Genomic DNA, 8,908 nt, shown 5'->3' with positions numbered 1-8,908 from the left:
TGCTGTTAGCAGCTGAGGCTAGCTGAATGCAAGCTGTTTTGGCCGGCCGGCCAGAGGGCTAACTCTCCCCGCTGACCCTTGGTGACAGCTGAACCACACTATGCCATTCCCTCATACTGGGAAAGTCCAGTAACAGCAGCCACCCAAGTCCCAACAAGCGCTCCGAGAAGCCACCAATTGCTGAGCGTGGCCAAACTGTCCAAAGACGCTGGCAGCTCGACCGTCTTCTTGGCCCGGCTTGCACAAAACAATCTAATTAGAGGCAGCAAGCTACATCTGTGGTACAGTACCGGAAGTTTGCATCAGTGGGAATGGTCGACTCTGCTGCCAGGGCTCTGTTGTGTTAGTCTGCACGGCATCGCGGTATGAACGGCACCTGAATTTGGTTCAGGTACCTTTGGTGTGATTTCTCTCATTTTTAGCACTAATCTCATACCAGATAAGCCAGCAATGCCTTTAAAGAAAAATACACAAGATCTTGGAGTTTAATTGCAACAGATCTTTACAAATTTCAGAATCCTTTTCTCTTGAAATGCATCGAAAAAATATCTTCTGAAAAACTCTCCTGAAACGAAAAAATGCAAAAACTATGTGTTTTGACCTGAACCGTTGTCATGTCAACAGAAACGTTGTCATAGTGTGTCGTAGAGCAAAGTATATAGTATCATATTGTATTGGAGCAAAGCGATCTATTTCACACAATATCCATCATTAGATCCTCATTTAGGTTTATTGTAGACAAAATGGAAGCGCAATGTATCATTGAAGGGTATTGTACTCTTGCAAATAATTTTTTTAGCATTGTGTATAGTTGCTTAGATTATTACAGCCACTGTACTGTACCATGAAATATTGTATAGCGTTGACTTGTATAGAAGTGTATCACACAATATTGAATCACTGTGATTCCAATTGGAGTTATACCGTATTTAGCTGTTGTTTCTTCTTTTGTATTTCTTCTGCATGTTTCCACAGATTTGTGATTTCAATACTAATCATCCAACACAGTGAAAGGCATGTCACACAGAACAAGATGAAGCAGTACAGCTACCACCTTTGAAATGAGTTGGATGCATGCATTGTCAGTGAATTTTCACTTGATTTCTATATTCTAATTTGCCTCTTGTTGGCCTGTCAGAGAACGCCAAAGAGTGGTCCTTGATCTGTTTCATACCATATGGCATCATATTGGAGCATCACGTAGAGTTTGTTTCATATGGTATTGGTGTTCTAGGTGTTCTATGTGCTTCCTGCTAAACACCACATATTTACTGGCATCCTCATCTCACATGACATGGTGGACGGAGTGGTAACATAAGCTTGAGAAAATGGAATTTGCTTCAAAGATTTGCATCTTTGCCTAAGAGCAAACATAATTAAGGGTCGGACCTTTGGGGGTTTAGAGTTTACAGGCTGAGGGATATCATAGCGAAGCAGCTGTGTAACACCGTCATCTTTCACGCAAACTTTCTTCAGGGGGATGTTGTAGGAAAGAGTACGGCTGCCCTGAGCTGTAACATTGTACAGGCTAACAAAGCCTTGACAGAAATCTGACCAGTTGAGCTTTTACACCCCGGTTTGTTCTTCCAAAGTCAATACATCACTTTAAGTGAATGATGGCTGCAATAGAAAATGAACATTTATGATTCAATTTGAAAGTGGTTTGGGATTATTTTCTTTTTTGTGAGTGTTTGTCTTGGATTCAGGAGATTAAATAGAAATACTGTCTGATTCTCAGACTGTATGCTTCTGTGATTGGAAAAAAAACACTTATAGAGAAAGTTAAGGGCTAAAATGAAATATTTGTTCAAATATTTGTCAAAAAAGACATTTGCTCCAAGCCAGTGGCTTCATAGATGATCAGGAGTGACGCAAACGTTTATCTGTTATAAATGACTGTTCATCCTAATCCTACCTCAGGAAAATACTGTTTATGTCACTTTTACCATCCCATTATGAGGAATGTAAATGATTCACACTGTGAACATAGAAATCACGGGAGTGCTCAACAGCCTGCATATTTTCTTCTACTTGAAGTGAAAGTCTTGTCTGGTCATCAGAGGAGAAACGCCTGGTGATCGCTCTTATCTCTAAGAGGAAACCAAAGCAAACAAAACACACAGATAATCTCCACTGAGAGTCCATGTCAGATGATCACTCCCTTTGTATTGCAATGCAGATGTGACTCAAATTAAAAGCTTCTTTCACACAAAGTCACTGCTGGATTGTGGGAAATTCAGCAAATTGCAGAAGATATAAAGACATGCTTCATTTCTCTCTTTTCTGGGTTGAAGTTTCCAGGAAGCTGCAGATTCCCTGCAGATGCAGAGTCACTGAGGAGTTTACTGAAATTTCTTCACAGCAGTGACTCACAGAGTCAGATCATGAAATATTTGACCCCAAGAGGAGTAGTTTATATGTATAATTCAAATGTTAGCTTTCCCATTTGTTTTGTGTTTTGTTATATTTTGTACATTTGGCCAAAAGCAGTAAATTAGAATGGCTCAGAAATCTTTTGAACCCTGAACTTGCCTTTGTTAATGTAAATTGCGTATTGTTCTCTTTCATTACAAAAACAAAAAAACAGCACGTACTAATGGTCCACCGTGAAAATGACATAGTTTTCACAAGACTGAATATGAAATACATAACCCATTGGTTGTAGGGGGAGGATATATAATGAAAGTGACAATGACATATCGAAAGATCCCAACTTTGATCCAGTTTGCTTGGATTAGTACGTCTGAGGGGCGGCACCGCTTGAAGCAGCCTCACTCTGTTTGCCACCCACTTGGGGATTTTGATGGTGAAACCATGCATTAAACTTATTGCAATTATACAGTGTTTACATTTGGGGAACAGTTAATTTCTGTATAGATTTTCTTTCTCTATTTTTGGTCTTTTTTTTTCTTCCTAAACCTTACCTGACTATTTCACCACTCTTATGTCTGATTGTCCCTGTATGTGAAGCTCAGAGAGAATAACAGCAATAAAGAAACCAAACACATTTGTTTGACAGGCGCCTTCCTCCCCGCATGTGAAGTCATCCCTCTCCATGTGGTATCGAAGAGGAAGATCTATCCAAACTGAGGTCACGAAGAGGGTATTTTGATTGAATGCCATAATTCCCACACCCAAAATGAAGTCATGTGGTGGAAGAGGCTTGTTATGATTTCACTCCGTGTATACAATGCCCACAGGACGGTGGTCCTGTCCGGGCCCATTGGGGCTGCGGTTGTCATGAATCATGCAAGGCCTGAAATTCCCACACTCCGATGGTGTGATCAGAATGAGAAGCGTTGCACATTTGATCAATTCAATATGGCTGTTAAAGCACTGCTGGGAGGAGCCGTCTCTGTCATCCCAGCTGTGAGGACCCTTCAGATGTTTGCTGGATAGGAGAGACAACACAAATTAATTAAAAAAATGCCTTAAATCATAAAGCTTTCTCAAAACGTTTACAGTGATGGCTCCATCCAAGCTCTCGTGTCTTTCATCGGATCTCTCCTTTAACATTAGCAGCGCTCTGTTCAGGTCTACTTCGTCACCACAGGCTGCTTTCGGTGGTGGGCGTGATGACAGATGCTAATGAGCTGCCCAAGCAGAGGGAGATCAGCCGAGGCAGAGACACCAGGGAACCTGCTGGCCTGAAGCCATGAAGGGAAGAGAGGAAACAATGGAGGGAAAGGCAGAGATCTGTTGTAGTGACAGGACATGAAATTAACCAGCTCTGTTTGTACTCCGACTATTTTCTGACGAAGAAGTTTAGTTCCACTGTGTGTACAGTCCAGACTTACTTCCCCCTACCGCCTCCATGTGCATCCATAGTGATAGGTGGTGTTCGTGATCGTCCTTCGATCGGAAGGTTGTAGGTTTGACCCCCAGTCATTGCGGTCCATATGTTGAAGTGTCCTTGAGCAAAACATTGAATCTTTAGTCTAATTTAAAAGGCACATCTTTGGACTCTAAGTCCCTTAACCCTGGAGGCAGATAATGCAAACTCCACACAGAGAGACCTCAAGCCCAGATATCAAACTGTCAGGAAAGAATGATAACCACTTCTCTTAATGTTTATTAAATGTGATGTATTTAGGTTACGGTGCTTGGTTACTTTTGAGGCGAATTATAAAAAAAACAAAAACCTTGTCAAATTCCATGGTATATATTTTTTGGGAGTGGAAAGGAAAAGAAATGGAAAGGTTTGAAAAAAACTACGTAAATTCAGCTCAACATTAAGGCAATGTTGACACAACAAGGTTTTTTGGTGAAAATGAAATAGTGTTTGGTGCGTTTTGGTCGTCTGTTTACATGACATTGGTGATCAGAGCCAATGAAAACACAACTTTTTGAAAACAGCTCCCAAAGTGGAACTTTTCAAAAAAACACTCCAACTCCATCTCCATGGAAACAGGGGGAAACGTTACGACTGCTCATGAGCGCTGCGGCCATAATAAATAGTTTATTACATGCACAAGTAGACGGACAACAACAACAATGGCCACCTCCAGAGCGCCATGACTCCCAAAACTTTCTCCTGGGACTTGGGGAGTTTTATAGTTGAGAGTCACCCTTAATAACAATCCAACTTTGTCGTCTGTCCATAGGAATGTTCATGCACTCACGGTTTCGTGACAAAGACAACCAAGAGCGCCAACTCGTGGCCTACATCATTTTCCAATTTTCACAGTGATGCAGTGTAGATGCTGAACTGGTACGGGACAATTCTGCCATTTTCACTTCAAATGTTGTCGTGTAAACACGGCCTGAATGTGCCTAAGTGGCAGGCGTGGCAGTTAAATTTGTCTGTGGAGAGTCAAATGTACAGCAACAATACGTATTGTGAAAGACCTCATGACTCAAAAGTAAACAAAACATTTTCTTAAAAATCTTTTTAGAATGCTCAATGTCTTAAAAAAAAAAAAAAAAAAAGACACATAAAAATGTTCAAAAATGACAATAAAATGTGGATTAAATTAGGGGGGGGGGGCTGTTTTATGGAATTGTGTTTTCCCCTTCTGATCTCTTTCTGCTGTAAGAATAATAAAGTGTTCACAACAATAAGTGTAACAATAATCAGAAAAGTTTGTGGGCCTGGAGGTTCACTAGATGTTTCCATGAATGTCATTTACGAGGCGGTTTCTATTCTTATTGTCATTCATTTTTGTTTCAGTTGGTAAGCATTGGGTTGATTTAGGACAGGGGTCGGCAACCTCCAACACTCAAAGAGCCATCTGGACCCATTTCCCACTGAACAGAACATACCGGGAGCCGCAAAAACCCCTCTTGAGATCAAAATGATATGATGCGGATCAAAAAATGGAAAGAATAAACAAAACTGCATCTTTAAAATGAACTAAGCCTAAATCTAAATGAATGAGACTGCGTTGGCTTCACATGGGGCAGCTTCTTTTTGACCCAGGAGCTTCTGACCCATCAGGAATAGACCAGCATCCTCTCCATGTTATGAGTCGTTGTTGCTTTATAAAAACGACGTTTCCAAGAGTTTCTTTGACACCTCTCTCGTATATTCACTGTAATTATTTGGATGAATAACAGAAAGCAAATGTTTCGTTACATAACAAAGGCTCCTGGCCAGCAGTTTGGCACAATGAGTGTAAACTCACACACTTCTCTCCAAACATACACTCCTGTACCACACTACAGTTCTAATCTGTGTGCTGCACTATTTAAAAATGTAGTGTGGATCAAACAGAGATTAGAGATAAAACAGATCTGAAACGGCTCTTCAGCGAGTGGCTTTTTGCAAAAGTTCCTATAAAATAAGAAATGCTTGCCGCGTCGATTTATTTCTACATTTCAACGGAACAAAAACAGTTTAAATAATTTCATTACCTTGCGCTTGAATCTCCTGTGAGTACAGCACATCTCAAATGAACTTTCGACCACAATTTACAGGATGTTTATCAAACAGAAAACTCAGTTTTTCATGTAATTCTAAAAAAATATCTTGTAACTGGGGAAATTGATGTAACTTAAGCAATTAAGGTTAATAATATTAATATAGCCAATATCGTGTTCATAAGTGAAGCAGTTCCAAAATATCACTGCAGTAATATAGTGATTATTTTATATTGAATTGAATTGGATTATTTGGTATATTTCAACCTACCAGTTCCATTCATATGTGTTATTGCAGTAAATTTGACTGCAACTAAATTGGCCTTCAGAAGCATTTATTTTATGGCCCCCACCTACATAATGAAAAGTAATTTCCACACATGCAATTTCCTTAAAAATATTTGTAGTTACAGTCACAATTGTTTGCTATTTTTCTGAAATTTGGTTCCAAAACTTACTGAAATAAATATTAGTTCTACCACAAATTTCACTACTGAAATCCAAAGTATTTATCCCTTCTTTCCCCATTGCATGGAATAAAGTGTTTTCCTGAGGTGAGTTAGGAAAGTAAATAAACATTGTGGCACATTATACTGCACAAAAAAAGACAAACAAAATTTTCCTTTTTAATATTTTGTCGGGTTGACAACATAATCTGTTTGTGTCAATTAGAGACTTTGAGGCCTTTTGGCCTCGGAAAATTTAGTTGTTTTTTTCAAGCACAGCTTTTGCTTCAGCTACTTTACAAAAGCCCGACTTTATTGATCTCTTTTGCGTGTTCCCACTGTAAAAGAGGTCATTTATTCATCACCAAATAGCATCAGTAAGAAACAGTCTTCAAGTACTCGTTTTCTCACAAAATCCACTCAGCAGCAAAGAAAAACAGTCCTATGCCCCCACAATAAGAAATATCAGACTTGCAAAACGCGTTGACTAAACACCGGAGGTCTTATTGCAGATTATATTTTGAGAAAATCCCCCAACATATCTCAGGATACCACAAAAACACCACCACACATGTATCACAGGATCGCTATTCTCGCCGCAGGAATTCCTCGTTCCCGTCTTATGTGGTGCTCTACCATGGGATCTGTTTTTGAAGGTGGACGGACAAGCATGTCTAATTAGGGTTTCAATGTTCCACTCCCAAAAGCAGTAATCGCGTCCCGTCCAAACAAAATAAATGCACATTATTATACCATTATAAAGGAAAGCAACGTGACATCATCATGCAACAGTTAGGCTTTCTTTCATCGCACAGCTTCCACACTTCCAGGCACGTATTACAATAGATGACATTAAACCAAACATGGCGCAGTCCCTCTTTCACTCCATGTTGTATTTGTTCAACAAAATATGTAGTAGTAAAAGTGCAGAGGAATTCGGGGTTACCATAGTAAACACTGTCCTCATTATAGCTCCATCTGGTTTCACTTTATGGGCTTTTAACCCTGCTGAACTTAGTTAGAGTGTCCATAACACATCCAGCTCGATACAGGAAAATAATACTGACTCAACTCTGAATGTTCATCATGACGAAGGTTTTCACTTGAACTTACGGACATCTCATGTCTTGTGGTTTCTGTGTTTATTGACGCGAGCCTCTTTCTAAAGTCTAAATTGGCTTGGAAATTATATACTCTTAAGTATTTCTGTCTTTGTTTTTCTTCTGAAGTTCCAGCTCGGGTGATGACTTCAACCAGCAGAAATGTTGATTACTTATGTTTCATTTCCTGTGTTTACTGATCACACACTACGGAGGCAGACGGATGAGGTGACTCTCCAACTGCAAGCACGAATCAAAGTTGGGAGCGATTAGACATGCAAATGCGCTTGAGCCACGTGCGATCCTGCAGCGGAGGAGCCGGCGTGATCCTCTCTCTCTGTCAAGGTCAGCGCCGGCAAAAGACGGACCTGCCAGTCATCTGCCAAACACTGGAGTGTGTGGGGGGTGGGGGGGTGGGGGGGGTATTTCCATCTCGAGCTGTGACACCTGTGACCCGGCGAGGGCCACGAGCAGAGGAGGGGGAACCGCAGGGCCACCGCTTCATTCCACACAACAGCTGTGCATCATTCAGTGTGGCAAAATACTTGTAGCATGAATTTATGTTGTGGACGACTGCAGCCATGCAGACTGAGGGGGTTAGTTATGAGACAGGGTGAGGGGAGAGGGCGGGGGCACTAAGAGTTTAAAAATTGACTGTACCATATATGTTCCTCTTTAATTTAGATTTCCACATAGAAATAAAGGTTTAGGTTGTTCAGCTACTGTGTTTACCGCTTCATCTTGCCCTTGTCTTTCTCTCTGTGGAAAATAATACGCGTTGCTCCTGAAATAAAATAAGCACCCACACCCACACATCTCTTATTCACCTGATTGTTACACGCAGTCCCTTCACATCTTGAACATTAAATTTTGATAAACAAAAACAACAGAATGTAACGATGCCATACAATTTCTTCAAATTGTATTCTTCTTTTAAACTTTGTAATCTATAAAGATTCTGCGACTATGCCTTTCATTGCACTAGTTTGTATATACTCTTTTAATTTCCTTTATATAAAAATGCTTCTATGATATCATGACTGTTTCCATCTTATGCATCCTGCAGTAGTTTCAAGCAGCCACATTTCGCTGCTGCTGTGCAGATTCAGTCATGCATGTGACAAATACTGTACATCTAATGAATTATAGATATCGGACCTTTATTTTCCACAGCTTCAGTATTAGGTTGTCCCATTTAGTTTGGTTATTCTATACAAGATGTGAGTTTTCAGTACGATTAAACAGAGTTCTAAACAGCTCCGGTGTGCACGAGTAATTATTTTAGAGTGAAACCTATATTTCACTTTTAAGGATAAATTCAAGGACATAAGTCTTTCACTTTGAGTCACAATGAGTTCTGACAGGTCAGCATGAACTAAATCTAGAATACAAGGGTATTAGAACAGTTTGAACTGAAATATGACTATCTTTGGAACTGGAATTTATGCATTCCCATTTAAAATTTTGTTACAGCCCAGAGGTTTCCTTGTTTGGCAGAGCTTT

The sequence above is a fragment of the Lipophrys pholis genome (genome assembly GCF_963383615.2).
Source record: "Lipophrys pholis genome assembly, chromosome: 14".
In the NCBI taxonomy this organism is placed as follows: Eukaryota; Metazoa; Chordata; class Actinopteri; order Blenniiformes; family Blenniidae; genus Lipophrys; species Lipophrys pholis.
The sequence above is the reverse complement of the archived record's forward strand: the minus strand, read 5'-3'. Positions refer to the sequence as shown.